Source organism: Bombus pascuorum, chromosome 1 (assembly GCF_905332965.1).
Source record: "Bombus pascuorum chromosome 1, iyBomPasc1.1, whole genome shotgun sequence".
In the NCBI taxonomy this organism is placed as follows: Eukaryota; Metazoa; Arthropoda; class Insecta; order Hymenoptera; family Apidae; genus Bombus; species Bombus pascuorum.
In genome coordinates this window covers 6,931,366-6,950,218 of record NC_083488.1, presented here as the reverse complement: position 1 = coordinate 6,950,218, position 18,853 = coordinate 6,931,366, and the positions used below count along the sequence as shown (strand labels likewise).

General features: G+C 45.0%; 1 protein-coding gene across 2 annotated transcripts in view; it reads left to right on the top strand.

Annotated features, from left to right (window-relative positions):
- The window catches only part of LOC132916107 (Krueppel-like factor 6), a 256,545-nt gene that overhangs the window by 12,422 nt on the left and 225,270 nt on the right, over nucleotides 1-18,853 (top strand). The gene's annotated exons all lie outside the window — the stretch shown is intronic.

Below are 18,853 nucleotides of genomic sequence, written 5' to 3'. Positions count from 1 at the left end.
CGAATTTATATGGAAACAATTAACGTTTATTTAAGACGGTCGTTACGCGTTAAGAAATACGCGTTAAAGGGGCGGTCGGTTTGACAGATACACGGTATAAATATAATTGCACGTGTTGGACGCGTTACTTCTGCCTTTTATTTCTTTGGAGACTCGTCGTACGAAGGGTACTGCGTCGCGGTCGTTCGAGTTTATACTCTCGTTCTTGGCGTTGTTCTCGCTCGATGAGAATCGAACGAAAGACAACTTGGCAACTTGAAACTATCGTTCATTCTGGCCATGTCGCGGTAGCTGGCAGTTCTGGCAGTAAGTAATTAAGTGCGGGTACTTAGGCGCGTTTCCTTGATATATATATGTGTATTAATAATACGGTGAAACTGTTTCTTGTAGGCGTTCGCGGGAACCAAGGAGCGTGCGGGAAGATCGTTTCACCTGTACGCTCCTTCACGACGAGTGCTTGCTTTTAAGCGTCCAAACCAACGAGCACGGACATTCGCGTGCGTCGATACGCGTCAATTTGAATAACAGTACTGTCTAACACGTCCACATAACTCGCAAGTGAATAGCTCGTTTTACACGTATAAAAGTTTGAGAAGATGTCGATACTATTTTTATTTCTGCATCTTGAAAAAATTGCGTGTCTGTGATCTGTCGACAGCTGAATGTATTAAATTAAATTTAAAAAGATGTATCGTATTTCTCGCGGAATCGTATTATCAACGGAAAGGATCAACTGTCAGCTCAAATATTTATCTAGCCGATCAGAAACCGAGTACGGAGAAAATTCATTTGAGAGCACGCGTTACATTTATTGTCGGCAAATTAACGTCGCTGGCTGTAACCCTTCTGCATGGTCTAGGGTAAACAGGCTCTAGCGACGCGCTACATCTTCGGGAAGTCGTGCCAGGAACTCGAGAACGCAATTAGAGTGTCGGTGTATACGGTGTGTGTAAGAGCTCGACGCGACGGTGCGAACTGTAGAAGCAGGTGTGCTTTTATCCGCACTTTTGCGGTGCAACGTTTGATGTGGAGCCGCCGTAATAAACTCGATTAATAATAACGGAACACGATCGAGAAGAAGCTTCGATTTTTGCCCTCCATCACGGTGAAATCTTAATCCCCCTTTGTACGATGGTAATGTTGCTGCTTTCGAGGACGACACGATTGAAAATTGTAAAGGAAGTTGTTATTATGTTTGAGTCTCGTAGCCCGTGTAGTAATCATCGATGAAGAAACGCATTTCATTATGATAAAATAGTTCCGGACATTTATTATCGATGGAAACATATGAGATTCCCGTTAATAGTGCCAACTATATTTTCAATTAAATTTGTGATTAACAGTCACATTCATATCCAACGAAAGAGGAAGATTCTTTCGTTCATCTCTGTCTTCGCTCATCGTTTACATAAGCATCATCTAAAATACACGTTGCAATTACAATTTAGTAACTTGTAGCGTTACAGTGGTACGCCAAAGTTGTTAATCAATCATTAGGGATACATTGTCGTAATGAATGGCACGTTTCTCAACAATATGATGTATTATTCGTCTAACAGCTTGTCCACCCAGCGGGCCTCTACCTAATATCTGTTTGACTAATGCGTGTACGCGAACGTGTATCCTCGAGAGATATCCACTTTGCTGCTTTGCCCTCTTTGCGGTTCGCGAAGTAATAAGCTCGGCTTGCGAGAGTAATGAGACTGTGCGAGCTTCATCTCGGCCCTTCTCTCCCGCTCTGACCCCCTTCCCCCTCTGTCTCTCTCTTTCTCTCTCTGTCGCGATCCATCGTCCTTCGTGGCAGAATCGCGACCCGATTGCACGAGAATTCCATTCGACGAACCGCCTTGGGACCAAGCTCAGCATCGGTAATCCAGAATCGTTAAATTCAATCGGGCAAAAAGGCCGAGAACGAGCGTGTGAACGATGGTTCCGAGAAGTTCGTCGCCCTTATGGCGTTTTCAGAATCGCTAATTCCTTTCTTCTTCGATCGAATTAACATAGAAATAGAAGAAGAGGTGAAATTCGTGGGATACGCGAATTACGTGCCGCGTGTTGCCTATTGAAACAGGGCATGGGGGAATATACGATCTTTGACCAAGGAACGCTCGAACGTCTCGGTAAATTCTCATAGGCGGTGAAGCGAACCGCGGTAAGAAACGGTCGGTGGAATTTCATGGTGCATCCACGATTTATAATTAATTTAATTTTGCCGTCGACCGTGCACGGCATGGACGCCGTTTAACCTTTTTACCAAGATTTCGTTAAAAATGGATCGGATTCATCAACCCGTTTCCTCGAAGCTTAGGCGAGTCCACCGATTCACGCGGTTTCCTTAACGCTGGCCGTTCTTTGTAGACGGCACAGCAGCCGAGCGGATCTTTATAAAATTGTGCGGCAGCACGGCTGCCACGCCCGCTCATCAAGATTTCTTCTCGTCCAGTCTCTCTTTGTTTCCCGGTATCCGCTAGTTACTCAAATTAGCTAGAAAAACTTGGTTCTCGCTCGTTCTTCCCGACCAGACGAGTCTCGGCTTAGACGCTACGTGTATCCAGGCAGGTTCGTCTCGACGATTACGCTTCGTTGAAGGAAGCGCTGCGAAAACGCCGACCGCAGAAGAAACCGGATGAAAACGGACTACCCGTCGCGACAAGTACATTTTTTTTCGATCAACGACCAAGATTGTCAACGTGGCGTCGTCTGAAACGGAAAACGTCTTAATGGTCGATCGAGGGTATCTTCATCAGTTCGCGCGATGGTACGCGATTCTCTACGCTTAATCGTTAAACCAATCGTTAAAGTGCATTAAACGCTATTATAGTTACGTGGCGGTAATCTCGCACGATATCTAAAAAAGCGTGACGTTGGTTTCGAGTAAATATTATTTACGACCACCAAGACAAACACCACGTTGGCTAGAAGATTTCTTCAATTTTTTATCCGTGATTGAAACTTGTAAGCCGGAAGTGGTTATCGGTTTTATTCGCACCTGACAGTTGTACAGCGGCCGCCAGCCAACCGACACAACGTAATTCCTCGACAGGGTTGCGCTCGACTTACCGGATATTCGTCAATGGCCGACGTACGCACAATTCGATAATATGTCCCTTAATGATCGATGAATGAAACGGTAATTATTCCTCGACGCGAAGTTCCTTCGCGTGGCTTTTCACACGGACGACAGCCTCTCTCGTGCACACATTCGCACAGCGCATCTAGCACGTCGAGCCTCTTTTTCCTACAATTAAGTTTACGCCTCATTGTCCCCGATGATTACCAATCAAAGTGAATGGGTCTGTGTTGTCCAATTGGCCGCGCGCAACGCCGCTATTGGGATTATAATCGTAAATGTCGCAGAAAAAGCTTGTAACTATTAATCAGCAGTTAATTGTGCAAGGCGGACTCTTCGTTGCAATCCTTTTCCAGGAAAACAGCAGGAATCGAGCTATCGATAGCTTCGCAGGAATTTTTCATCGTATCTACTCGTCAAACATGAATTCTCGAATGAAGAAAACGCAAGACGTTTGTATATTTACGGCATAACCATAGAAAGTTATTGAAATTACGTATATTCATCCCGATGTAATCATTCGTTCTTTTTTTCTTTACTGGAAGTCTCGACATACACGCAGTAGCTAGTTATACGCAGTTAGGTTTCTTTGCAACTGAACAAAGGTTCAAAGTATACAGTTTCAAAGTCGTGGAAGACGGGAAAAGATTTCATCGAGGCAAAATGAAGCGGTTTTTAAGCGACAGTGGAGGCATTTCAAAGTTTCCCAGCGCCCCTTTTAAGCCAAACTATACATCTTGTAAATACTATGTTATTTTATTATTAATTATCTATCACGCGATATTTAAATTTTTAACATTCCTTCTCGCGTATCAAAGATCAGAGAGTGGCAGCTATGAAGGACTCGGTGCTGAACTACGAAGCTTCCACGTACGAGAGGGTGACACCACCGATTAGCCTCGAACGACTATATAATTTGGAAGGTACTTTGTACAACGTTGCGTACGGCATATGCGTCGGGCAGAGGTCGTAAGGTGCATCGAGAATCGATCGAGAATGCCGCACCTTGGCGTCCCGTGTGTTCGTGCTCGATCGTAGACGTTTCACCTGCCTTGCGAACATCTCGGGTATTCCTTCGTTTCATTGCCGCGTTTAATCTTGCGATCAAATATGGTGGTCGATGTAAATTACGGTTGTCGGACGCTGTCTTCGACTTCTCCTGCGCTGCAACTTCGCGTTCCAATTTTGGAAATACTTCATCGAACACCACCGTTGATCCTTATCAGGAGATAGCGATCCTCTTATTTCATAGTCCGAGTATGTCAATGAAAAATCCTTCAAAGAGATTTTCTTAAAAAAGATCATGCTTGACACAAAATTTTCTGATAATTAATCCAACTAATCTATGTTACAGTTATTAACGACTGAGAAAGCGAATTCGCTTTATATAGAGTCGGTAAACTTAGACAAACCGTAGGCGTTGTGACGGTACCGAGACACTTGTCGATAAGATCGCTTAAACAGAACGACGTGGTGTAATTTTTTCTGGCGACAGGCTGCAGGTAGAATTCTTGGCAGCTACTAAAATTCAGTGTCGCGCGTTAACACCCTCTGTGTTTACGTCTACCTTAGAACCGAATCCTCGTCGTACATCTTCTGGTACTCGCTCCTGGTACATCCTCGAGTATCGAGGCACTAGCGGCAGCCTGTTTCTCAAGTAACGTCGTACGTTTCGCGAAGGTGTTTCACGGAAAGCCCGGAGACTTCTTGGCGCTTGCGCTGCCTACCTCGACGTTGTACACCGGCATCGATAGCACGGTAACCTACAGCCGACTAGGTTCTACCATTCAAATGGTCAACAGCGTAACAGGGCGGTGCTCTATCTACATCAGGCTACGCTAACAAAGTCGTCAGTTCCGTACGAAACCCCACTGTGGCGAGGACGTGTCGTAGGAATGTTTGTCGAGGGTACAAGGCGCGATGCCAATCAGTGATGCATATTATGCCTCTTGAATGGTTGCGTAAAATACGCGCGAACCTTAAACTGGCAACTACGGTGAGAATCTTCTTTCGCTCGATTTTATCTTCCTTGGTAAATATTTTTTAACGGGAATATCATGGCCGCACAATCTTTGCTGTACGACGTAAGAGGCGTGACGGAAGCAAAAGAAACCAGCAGGATAATTAACTTACATCATATTCCCTGTGCGAACGAACTAATTACACATACGGTGGGCGTGACTTGGATTTGAAGCGTGATCGTTGCTTATGTATTGGAACTGAGCGAGTGAATCGTTTCGCGCAAAGTATGTGGTAGAAGTTCAGGGGAATGTGTCTCCGATTAAATCACTACTTCGCTAATTTCTAATGAAACTAAAGTCCGAGCTCGGGAAGGAAAACTAGAAGAAAAGTAGATTTAACTTAAGATAGCAATTATGTAAATGGGTCAGTGACTAACCGTTTAGGTTCGTAGGTGGCTTTTGAACGTAGCTGTAATGCCATCGCTATCAACGCAGGAAGCGCACGATATTTCCTGGCTGACTGAATCAAGGTTGTGTCACGAGTTTAGCTCGTTAGCGAGAGCACAAGTCAGCGTCGTGCTACTGTTCGCGCGATGATCCATCGTGAGCTCGATATCATAAGTGCAGGCGCTTAAACAGATTCTTATTACGTTTATGCCTCTTCCATTTCCGATAGTTTCGCCTTTAACTAACGAAAGAAGGTTTTCCGTGAAATTTCACACACGATAGCACTTCATCGTCGGCAATTAGCAGCAAAGATAAACCAGATAAATATTCTAGCTTCCTTTGATACGCTAGTAGAACGTTCACGTGCTTCGGTTCGAAAGCCAACACCTCCCCTTCGACATTCGCCTTCTCCTCTTGCTTGGCAATCGGCCGCGTGTCACTTGCATCTGGGACTAACCGTACACTATCCGCTCACTTTGGTCCGATTTGGTAGACATTACCGCGGTATTTTCAATCGGGGACTCGATGGAGCAAGGACACCATTAGCTTGTCACACTCGACCAAACAAGACTCAGAACCGCAATGTTTACTATCTCTTTGATGCCAGGTATCTGGCTACTCGCTATCACGTACCAGATATGACCGAATCGGTAGTCTATCGTTCGCGTGTCTCCCTTCTGATATTCTAATCGACTTTCCAACGTTTAAGGCGACAACGATCGATTCCTTAAGAATCAATATACATTTGTTTTCGCGTGTCTAACCGGCTCGTTGCTGGCAGTTTCATTTTATCAGCACGAATTTAAGTGGACGTGAATAGAGGGAAGACGTATTTCTGGGCCACACACGAGACACGCGTTTCTCCGGTGTCGACCTCGAAGCTTCGAGCGATTATATTTTCTCCTGTGCATTAAAGCCCGTACTTAGGCGTACCGTTATTTAGTAATGCCTCACGCTCGCGCTAGGATTTCCAAGATTTTTTTTTACGGAACATCGACGCGAAGATTACTGCAATCAGCCGTAACCTATCAGTGACTTGCACAAGAATGACGCGACCGCAGGATTAACCCACGGACAATGTCTTCTTCCTATGCGAAACGTTTGACGAACGATCCATCCACTGTGGCATTGGCTCGTCCATTCGCAGGTGTTTGATTATTTGCGAATGATGGTTTTCGACGTGGTTTTAGGCTGAGATTAATCCTTGATGACCTAACGTTGTATAAGTCATCGGTTGATCCAAGAAAAAATTATTTTATGTATCGAACTCTTGTACTTCCATAACTTGTTATATAAACGTTTATGCTATTAATTATAATTCATAATTTCTGCTAAGGTAGATATACAAGGTGTTTAAAAAAAGAACGGATTTTTATCCCGATTTTGCGATCTCATCAAACAAGGATTAACGTTATACATGGATACAAAGTACCTAAAGAGGTGCCTAAAAAAGACGAGTCGGGCGATCGATGGATATGGACTACGTCTACACAGTCCTCTTTTGGTAAAACCGTTGAAAGACGTGTTCATCAAGCTTCCAGGGTCAGTGGAACGTGACTTACTCGAGGAGTAACTTATGGCACTTTCACGCGATACCGAAGACCATCGATTCTTCCAAGCCAGTGTTAATTTAACCGAAGATGGTCAATCTATGACGTGCAAATTCCTGAATGGATTGTGCAAGTTGAGGAATAACTTGCAGCCTCGAGCCACGGCACAAGAGTCACGAACGTGATGGAATTTCTCGCGACTCTGTCACCGAATCCCACGATGTTCGATTTCTAATCAAAGGATCTATCGATTCGCATCGATTTTGTTACAAATTTATTACGAAACGACATCGTCGCTGGATCGTTGCGCTGCGTTCACAACGTGCTGGTAGAAGATCGTTGGATCGTTGGTGAGCGATTAGCTAGAGATAAATCGGAGTAGAAAAATGAACGAAATAATTATTAACGTATTTGCCAGCTATCTTAACGCGTGATTTTTATCTTTCACCGCGAATGATATAGAGGCGAGTCAGCGCAAGATCACTCGTAGTTGTTAACTCCGGCACAGTGGAAAGGTCGTAGCCATGGCATGAAAATTTATGCGTAATTGCTTTGAAACGAGAGTACCACCGTATCGGTACGAGATCTGACCGATCCTGTCACCGTGCAGACCCCAAGCCACGGTGCAGCAGCAACTACGGCAGCAGTCAGACATTCGATACAGCAACCTACACCTTCGAAGAAGTCAGAATGGTTCCGTCGTGGTTTATGCGACCGGTGAACGTGGCGTTGTCGGGCACGGCTCTACCGCTGATTTAAGTAAATTGCATGCAAATGCACGAACTACCGGCTACGAACGGGAATAAGGTCGGCCATTAACGGCCATTCCTACTCGGATAAATAACAATAATTGAGTGGATCGTGGATTTAGTCAAATGGACACGTATCGAGGCTGGAATTCCAGAAACGCGAGTTCATTCGTAACGCGGAAGTATATTTGCTAGTGTGTAGAATCGACGTACTGTACGTGCGTACGTGTGGTAGATGTACGGACGAAGGTCAGTCTCTTTGTCGCGTTAGATCATTCCCGATCGAATCGAGAAATTGTATCGCGACAGGTTTTCCGTGACCTTCCGTCGAAGAAAACAAATAATACAACTTCTTTTCGAAGAGGGCCGCCGTTCTTTAGACTCGCCTGGAGCGGTGAGACCGAGTTTAGATTGCAAAATATCCGTCGTTATAATAAAAATTCAAGGAACGCGACGTTCGTGCGAACTCGGGTACGGATCTGGCTTTGGCTTGGCGTCGGTTTCACGGTAACCTTTGGAAACGGTCGCTCGCGTTCGTGTAATTCCCACTTGAAAAATTCCTTTGATGTCCAAACGCGGACGATTCGAGCGGCAAATTTAAATTCCTAATTGATCCGGTGTACACGAGACCCTTTCCAACTCGGTGTGTAACCCGCATACGGGTATACGGTAGGCAACCGATACGGTGGGGGATGATCGTGTAACTCGCGACGTAAAGTTGCACCACATTAGTCCCCTGGTATATTTACGGCTGTGTAAACCGTACGTGGGGGTCCCGGGTTGGCATTAGCCGGGCCAACATAACCGCGACAGGCGTACGTATATGGCGAGCAATTCGCACCGTTAACTACCGTCCATACTCGGTACGTAACCTGTTGTGCATCCTCAACCTCTTTTCCTTTCACCGGTTTCTCATCCTCCCGCTGTTCTCCCTTGATTCTTCGCCATTGTCCCAAAATTAGCTCGATAAATCGTGCTATAGCCGCACTTGCCGGCGCGTGTATACGTCGAGTTAGTTATTCGCGGCGTGGGAGTGCGAGGAGAGAACGATACTTTACGAGCCGACGAATACAACGAGGAGAAAGAAGAAACCGAGACTTTCGCGTGATTCGAGGATTCACGATGTCGCGTGTTAATTTCTTCCATTTCTTTTTTTTTTTTTTTTTTTTCGTAAATCTTTCGCCGATTAAACTTAATTTCGTTCGGTCACTTCGACGTACACGTGTATTCGCGCTGTTCCGACGTTCGCTTTCATCGTCCCTTTCCTGACGCTCCAAGATCCGATAGTACGAAGATAGCGAAGGTGACAGGTACGTCCTTGAACATCCGCCGGTGAACCGTGCACCACCACTTGTGTCCTAGTTGCCACGAGATTCTCAGGAGAGGAAAAGAAAAAAATGTGGAAAGAAGGGAAATTATGATTATGCCCGTGCCAATCCCGTTTCGACGCCGCCAACTGTGAGACCGCATCTCGAACGAGCAATCGTTATTTTTAATTAAGGGAAAAGATCGGAGTGGTTCTGGCACGAGGAGAAACCGCTCCAAGATACTTCGAGGCCGTCGAACGTTGCAACGAGATACTCGCTCGGTGTGCATTAATTGCGAGCGGTGTTAATGGCATTGTAGCGATCTCCGCGAGAACGATCTTTTACGTCTTTATGATTCATTAACTTCTGACACGTCCATCCAAGACAGAGACTTCCAACGTCGTATTTTCTTTCTTTTTCCTCCACGTGTAATGAGCAGGATCGTAAATCTTTTCTTGTCGATCGGTCGTACGTAAAAACTGTTCGCCATGCTTGTTACAAAATTTAACGATCGCTATTCTTCAGCGTCGTTTTCCTACAGCAGTTCTTTGACACTTTGTCGCGCGAATATTCAGAACTTTGCTCGCTGATATATTATTTTACTCCTTCTTTTGTAACCCGTTGCATTCTATACGACTGTTATTTTAGAAGCGAATCTACGTAGCACGCTCGGATGGAGTTTAAAAAGTTCTCACGACCATTTAGGCTCTGTTAACGATCGTAGCACCGCCGGTATATTTCGTCAAGAATGGCCATTATTTATGGCCGCTCTGTATCGAATCGGAGATCGATACTTCCACGTTTCTCAATCGAGACACTACAGACAGCCCGTACTTGAAAATACAAGAAAATGTCGATTCGTTGGAGCACAATCGTACAAGAACCACGTGAACGAATGTATCCATATTATCGTCGAAACAAATGCCTCGAAAGCTGGTTTTTGCCTTTTACCTCGGAACTTGGCACGTGTCGAATCGCCAAATATGTATAGCCATTTACTCAGGAGAGAAGGCGAAAGAACGATGGTTTGGATGGAGCACGGACGGAAGAAAGTAAGACGAAAAGGAACACCACTCCTTTTCTCGATTATAGGTAGTATTATATTCCTACGAAGACTAACCTCCGCCTTTCTGCTCACCTGCCGTCATTTCTATCCTATAATCCGATTATAGTTAAACGATATCGTGACGCTCGATTCCCAGAAGCCGATTAAGAAATTGGGCAATCGAGAAAGGGCCAGATTTTGGATGACTCGAGCCTTTTCTCCCATTTCTCTCTCTCTCTCTCTTTCTCTATCGTTCTTTTCTTCGCATTCACGGCACGAGGCGTATTTTTTCAACTAATGTCATTCATCTGCGCGGCATTATGACGCGTCTCGGTCGCGCACAACGCGTCCCGTTCAACGAGCAAGAGAAGAAAGAAGAAAGAAAAAAAGGAACAACTGACGCGTGACTATTGACGCTCATTAGCCGGCGTGAGTGTGAATTCTGGTCGTGTGTTTTCTTCGTTTTTCGCGCGCGACCGTTGCGTCTTCCGGCCATGCATCCGTGTTTCCTCGACGATTAGCAGATTTCCAGTGTCCCCAGCGTATAATTATGATCCTGCTCGAAGCTACGGGACACCGTGGCGTTAGCTCGTTCTAGCCGCGCCATAATTATCACGACCTGCTCTCTGGTGCTCCGCTGTTTTAACGGTGTCCGTGATTTCTTGAAATATATAGACTAGACCAGCCACAATTAGGAACCGGTATGAAGATTTTATTTTACGACAAAGTTGATAGAACGTTCCGATCGTACGTCTTTGCACGAGCATAGAAGCGCGTAATTCGTGACAGTGACGTAACGAATCGTCGTAATCCTGTACAAGCAGAGTACCACGTGGAACCACCGTTTGCCCTGCTCCGTCATTTAAGATCATCCGCATGATTTACGGTGGGAACAGATGGGTCTCTTCGCTTAAACAAGAGTACGTTTTTAAAACACGGGAGACAATGGGTGTCTAGCGGTGGTGGGCGTACCACGATGCGGGTGAATCACGGCCTCGATATCGTAGCCCCAGTTTTTTGCCAGTCTACCGTTCCCATGCTGCAATGTCCAATGTTGTAAAAATCCCGTTACAACATCCTATAAATTACTTAAGGTTCCCATAGCACGCCCCACTACCGTTTCGCGGTATACCTTGGACCGAGCGGGCTCGCTCGTGAAATTACCGGCTAGCAGTAGTTGCCGCTTCTATCCATAAAATCGACACCCTCCAATTAATCCCCGATCCTTTGGAAGGGTATCCCCGTCCTTTCTTTTTCTCTGCCTCTCTTTGGCAGTGTTTCGCGGTCGGTCAAGGGTAATGATATATTTGCCGATTGTTACAGAATTCTCATGGTTTCGTATGGAAATAAGGGGATCCGGTTGAACATAGCCTCGTTGATCCCTCGCCTCGGAAATAATAACAGTTTCGGCGTGGCGCTCGATTTACGACACGCGTGCACGGAGCAATTCGATCGACGGACGCGCTCGTTGCACGTGTACTTTTTCTCTTGGATCCTTTCTACGCTCTTTTCTTTTTTTCTTTCTTTCTTTCGTTTTTTTCGTGTACGTCGAACGAGCTTCGGTATCGCGCTCGTATCAGCATTCCTTTGGGACCGTATTGGACATAACAGCGTGTACTTACGTGTCGATAAGCGTCTCGAAGTAAACGAATGTCCCGTACAAACCTTTTAAGAGGCGCACCCGTCGCCGAGGCGCGAGAGTAATTTAAGGCCCGAGTGGGAATCGCGATCGAAGCGTGCGTAGCATCCGCGATCGAGCCGTTTAATCCAGCCGGCCACTCACGTTCATTCCCGACAATCGTCGATTACAATGCGACCAGCTTTAATTGTTCCTTCTAATTTGTACCAATTTAGTCGGTAACCTTATTGGATAATTTCGCGTGCAGGAATCGATTAACCGGCGATTTGTTCGTTTGTTCGAAAAATGTCAACATCGTAGAAACAGGATAACGATAGAAAATGGCTATTTGGTTGGTTCCGTAAGTGCTTGCAGAATTCCGATGAGATTCTACGTGAATTTCATAATCTTGTACCTCGAAGTTCGAGATACCACGATTCTGTGGCTTGTTTCCATTTTCCAACGTAATCCTTGGTAGGCCTCGTGATCCTTGTTCGATTCTTGGTAGGTCTCACGATTCCAAGGTTATCCAACGTGGTTTTCATGACCCTGCGGGTTCGGAGTTCGTGGTCGTCCGACCCCGAGGAGATCTGCGGCAAGTTCCACGGCCTCAGGATTATACTGTGTGGATTCCATGAATACGAGATGGTTTGACATTGGTTCCATCACCCTGCGATTATTCCATAGTGTGTCGTATATCCTCGGGTGCCACAGCGCCCGAGATTCTTCGTTAGTGAGACGATCCGAAATAGTTAGCACGATGGTATTACGTATCGAGTGATAACCGACACTAATCATAGATGACATAACATTTGTAACACAATTGCTTTTAAAAATTATTTGCAGTAATTGTCTCTGTAATTATATATGTATCATTACGTACATACTTCCGAATCCATTTCTATCACGTTATATAGCAAATCCTTTTGTTCGATTCTACCATTTAGATTCTTATCACCTGGTGCTACCATTGCTTCCTCCGTCGTATCTGTTTCAGTACACGACTACTAACTAAAAGGAAATCATTGCACATTTCCGGATGAGTCACGTTAACTCTCTCTCGCACGAGCTTCGTGATAGTAGATGCGCTAATTAACTGAATCGAACGCTTTATCATCGTCATATTACGATCAAGCGTTGGCGGACGTAAATTCAACGATATAAGTTTAAATACATCCGTTCTTCGAGAATCGTTTCTTTCAACGAAATTGTCTAAAACGTGTTCGTATTTACCTTTAAACAGTAACTCGAAAGTTACCATCGAGAATTGCGATCGTGATTGTTGAAGTAATTACTTTAAGAAAAAATCCACACCTTTTCTTTTGTATATGAGTGACCTGGAGATCGCTGCTACCAAGAGAACAGCATTTAGTGAAAAAGATTCAAAATAAGGAGAGGTCCATATTATCGTGCCCTTGAATGTAAATTTTGGTTTGTGTTACAAGGTCTAGAAACCAAAGAGCTACAAGTAGATTTCCATTGCTGTTCCTTGCAACCTTCAGCTAGAGCTACACACCAAGGTTGACTTTTTGGTAATGTCCTTTGCTATAAATATATGAACGTGCTTCCTGTCATAGCTTCTTCTTTTGTAACACTGTAAAAGTGAGGATGTGAATCAGCATACGCTATACCTATACTTATTTCAATATATTTTTCTATTACAAATTCATCCACTCGTTGCTCCATCAGTCAACCTCAACAGTGACACACGCGATGCTCGTTGTCGGACAAATCGATCATCGATCGTTTACACTAGTGATCTAGTTTACGCTAGAAAGAGTAAATTGCAGAAACATCGCGATTTCTGTTTTTCTGAAAAAAAGTAACTGAAAGAAAGAAACAAGAGAAGAGGAGGTGAAATCAGCCAGAGCGACGAGTATCTGATCGACTGGAACATTTGTATGGAATGTCGAGCAAGTGAGCGTCGCGCACGACGCGTTCCACGAGTGCTGGAGTCCTCGCTTAAGAGCGAGCCGATCCGCTTCATTAACGTTCGAACGATCCACAGATAAAGCGAACTACATGTTGGGGTGGAGTCACTGGGGCGAGAGCTCTCTTGAATCCGTGGTTTCAGATTTTGAGGTTGACCACTCTCGAATCTCTCCTTTTTGCTCCATTTTCGATCGATTTCACTTTGACAATGTGTCCTTCTTGTAATTACAGCTACTTTGGCGTTTATCGTGAAAGTATCTGTGGCGGTCAGAAGGCACTCCGAGATGAAAGCGTTTAGACGATAACTTTGTTGTTGGTGTTTTTTTATGCACACAAATTATGACGCATCAGGATCATTGTTATTCGTCATTGATAATCAAATGTTCATCGAGTATTTGGCTTTCATTAAATGCGAGACAAGGTCTGATAGAAAGATACAGATAGGATGCGCTGTCGTAAAATGATCTCTTAATGCTTCAACTAAATCAGCTACGCAGTTCGATTACACGTTTGCTTCTATCGATCAGATAAGAACTTTGTAGTACGTGGACGGATTTCAGAATAAAACTGTGACGATATCGTATCTATTATGTCACGTTAGCTTTATCAATTTTATTTTGAAAATCTAACAATCTGGATAGGTATTTGTGAGCGTTTATCAGAGCATGGATTCGCGAATGGACATTGCTCCCACGATAACTCGATGCGACATGGGATAATTGCGCGTCATGTACAGATTATAACGCACACTATACACCAGATTTATCTCGCGAATCGTGACTAGATATATTTACAAAACAACGATGAATAGGAGCATTGTCGTATAATTGTGTTGTAACTGCACTTTTATTCCCAGGAGCGCTTTTCACGAAGATTGTCACGCGTGATGTCTCGAATGTACATGTTCCGTTTGATACGTGTGAATATATTTTGAATGTTAATATCAGCTTACCTCTGCTATTATTCTTACGCGCGTACAACTAGTTTCGTGTCATAAGCGTCCTAGAAATTCTATGAAATTCAACTGAAGCATAACCGTTATTAAGTTTGCGATTTATACATTTATCTTCAACAACCATTAACGTTAAATCGACGATTGTTAAAATTTTCTGCTATTAACATGGTACCGATGATTGAAAAAGGCGCAACTGCCATTATTTATCACAGAAACTTTGTACTTCGATAAAGAAATTCTTCTTATTGCTTCAATAAGATCAGCTGAACGTTATTAATGGATTTAGTTGTTACCACTTGGTCGCTATATTTTCGTTCGTGCGAGGATCGTTTCGGTGAGTCACTCTCGCTGGCCGACGACTAGCCAATGGGTTATTGATGGACAGAACGTTTTGTAAGGCGGCAACGTGACCGTTTTAAATGCGCGAAAGCCCGTGTAGCGCCTCTCGCCAAGGACGAAAGGAAGGTAGAACAGGCAACCTGCACTTTGCTTAAGCAGGAGAGCCCAACTCGTCGTCGTAATTTAGTAGTGGCGGGATTCTCGTGTTGCGGGTACCGCGGAAGGCCGGCACGCCTACGTGTAACGCAGGATTTATCGTGTTTTTCGTATCCGGCTGGCGGAGCGAGCCGTTTTTGTCGACTAACGACGACGCTTGATTCACTTCGCTACTCACCGATATCGCCGATGTCGTATCTTCTACTTCTGTCTTTTTCTTACCAACGATCCTACACAGGTTTACCAATGTTTATCTATTAATTTTCGACATAACTTACGTCACTAACCGAGACTTTGTTACAAATACTTCCAAATTTTGTTTCCTTGAGAAGTATAAAACGACGTATAAACGTTGCTGTATATAAATAAATGTTGATATATAAAATTCACGTGTCCAATAGAAGAGAAACACGCGGGACGAGCGTATGGTATTTCAGAGACGAATGCGAAGAGACAGAAAACCGTTCGGGCCAGGTTGATCCCGGGCCTGGCGCAAGAAACGGGTAATGGTAGTCTAAATACACAAATTCAAGAGGGGAATCGGCGCGGCTGTCCCTATCCTTAAATGGGTCGACGAACGCGGCACGAAACCCATGCATCACTGCCTTACGCGACATCGGAATTTTTCAGTTTTATCGAATTATCTAGGCATTACAGCTAATGAAAGCAATCCTGGCGATCCCCGGGGCCCCGTCGGTCTTTTGCCAGGCTCGGATACCGCCACAGCCGCCATCGACGACATATATTTCTATACACGTATATAAAGATATATACGTCCCTATACATGTCCATATATATGAACGCACATGGCCATGTGTCGAGCTTACATCGCGGCGGCGGCACCTCGGCGTCGTCACAAATTGCTCGGTATGCTTTTTCCTTGGTGACCAAGGGATCCGGAGGATCGCGTTCCAACAGCTCCTAAACACGCCGGTGCGAAGAAGAAGGAGCAGCCTGTGAAGCGGACAATCGGGAACCGCGGACGATTTCTTGTCGTGGACTACCTTCGGCAGACCTTCTGGTTGCTCTGTTCGTGACATCGGTTTCGTCGGTTTTCTTTGAATCCGGTCGCGCGACCACGGGAACGAGATGTCGCGCGTATTTAAACGAGCCGCGTCGAATAACGAGCGTGCACCGAACGCAACCAGATTTTCAAGGATTTTTGCACGCGGATCCGCGCGTACGCTCGCGCTCCGGTGGATTCGTCCGGCAGACGTTCTTGCGCTTCGTAGAAGTAGACAATTTGCTTTTAATTTATACCTGTATCATGGTTGGTTTTCTCGCACGTCTTTCGGTCTGGCGTCGTAAAACACTCGATTTCAGGTCCGTCTTCCAGCTGTCCGTATCGTAACGCGCGGCTGCCAACGTTTACGCGTGTCATCGTTGCACCGCGCCGCGCCGCGGCTTCGCCTGCTTTCGCGATGATTGATTTACGCCGGCCAGGCCAATCATTTATTTTCTCCGGTGCCGGGCTTCTGCTTACATTGTTACGCACGGATGGGATCCAAGATGGCGTTACAAATTGTCCCGGAGTACGCTAATACGACACGGTGACTGCTCTCCGTCTGGCTAGGTTTATCAGCTACTACTTGCCGAAGCGTCGTCGGCTCAGAGCCAATTTCCAATTGTCCTTGGAAGGCGTTTCTTCATATTCCTTTGTCGTTTGAACCAAGCCGCCACGTCTATCTTTTGATTTCCGTTTGTTAAGTAGTAGCGCAGAATGCACGTTCCTTTTTGCGTCGTTTTTGTAAGATGAATTAGGCATGCGAATAAATTTATAACGTGCCAGGCAATAATTTGAACGTGGTATAGATATTCTCGTTCAACCTTTGTAATTAGTCTCTGAAAGTGAACCACGCCGCTATGATAAACAACTTTATGATTAAAATTCAAAGAAGATTGTTTATCGTGCAATCTATTTGTATCTTAGTTTCTAAATTAAGTCTATAGGTTATCGTGTCGTATCTCTTTTAAAGATGCAACGTTTTCCTAAAGAGGTTCAATGTTCGTTCGATTTTGGTCGTGACCGAGGGAACTAATTAATAAACATTTCCAATTAATTACGATTGTTTAACGACGATTGTTTTATAGTTGATTTACATAATACCTGCCTATTGATAATGACTAATCGTTCCTTATCTACATACATACATCGACGCAGTACGTTCCGAGAAACGATCGTCGAATTTTAGAAACTAATACATGTTTAAACAGCTGCTTTTTGTTAATTATCGATGCAGCGTCAGTCGTCAGAGGCCCGTAATGGCAGACTACGACGATAAAATTTAGTTTTATGTTTTACCAATGTCGATCGTTATGGAACGGAAGAAAGGAAACAAATAGAACAAAAGAAAAGGAAACATTGGTTCGTAGAAGTGAAACGAAGCATTTGGCGCAGCCTATCGGGTAAATCGCGGCGATCGACAGCGACGTGTAACAAAGTAACAGGAAGCGCGTTCGCGCAGTCTCGTTTTTCCTTCGACTTCCATTTTTCACTCGGCCGTGGCTTTTGCCGTGCTACTCGCCAGTTCTCTTTTTGTCGCATTCGTTGGAGTTCCGGGGACGTATCGTAAGTCTGTTCTACGAGGCTGCCGACCGATAGCGAGAGGTGGGGAACCCGCGGCCGATCGTAACTTCGTAGTTTCCGCGGTGGCCACGTCTTCGTGTTCAACGAGCCTTTATGGCTTCCACGCGGACCTCGTGGCGGCGGTCATTGTCAACCTTAGAGAGGAGCGGTTTACGCCCGTGGACAATCGTTTTTGCCACCTCCGCCGTGGAACCACATCCCCTCTAGTGGGGATTTATGCTAACGCGTTAATAATGATAGGCTTTTTGTTGTTTTCCGCGGCTTGTTGCCGCTTCGCGTACATGGACGCCGACGGTGCTGTATCTTGGGCCACTTTATTGCCACGATCCTGTTGCTCGCTTTATCGTCGATTAATGGTACGCAACGGTGTGGTGTGTATCTACCACTAAGTAAAGAGTGTGCGCGTGTATTGCTCCGATAAAACGTACTAAATACACCTTCGTGGGACTCGTTAAGACGCGATGCACGCGTTAGTTAATGACGTCGTCGCGCGTTATTCCCCCATTTTTCGTTATTTAGTCAGCGTTATCTCGCTGCCGAGGAAAGCACTATCCTCGTCGTTGTCTCGTGTCTGACGAACAGCCGGTTCTTTTTCCTCTTTGATTACGATAATGATCGATCGCGGAAGCACGGGATATTTTAGAATAAAATGCGTCGATGGATAGAGCTGTGGTACTTTCTTGATGAAGATCGAAAGTTAAAATGTAAGCTAGTCGCACACACGGTGACATGTAGGTAACTTGTTTTGGTTGACGAGTGGAATGTGACTGGACTCGTTGAGCGTTAACGCGGAACTTGTTTGTTTCATACGTGAAGTGGTCGTTTGTGGAATATTTAGAGACGTACGGTTGTTCGATTTGGAAAGGGGAATGTTGTAACGTTCTTTATGAATCCATCGACTTGTCTTCTAATTCCTCGAATCGGACAAAAATTTGAAACAAAGAACCCTTTCTATTCTGGGACCACGATCTTTTCGAAGCAAATCTTTACAGAGCTCATCCAGTTCAGAATCCGAATACAGAGAATCGATTTAAATCCATGCCGGTGAATTACGGGCAGAAGTCGAGTCTAACGAACGACGGCGCCTCACGAATGTGAAGCACGTCCGCGCGACGCCTATGCCGCAGCCCAATGAGA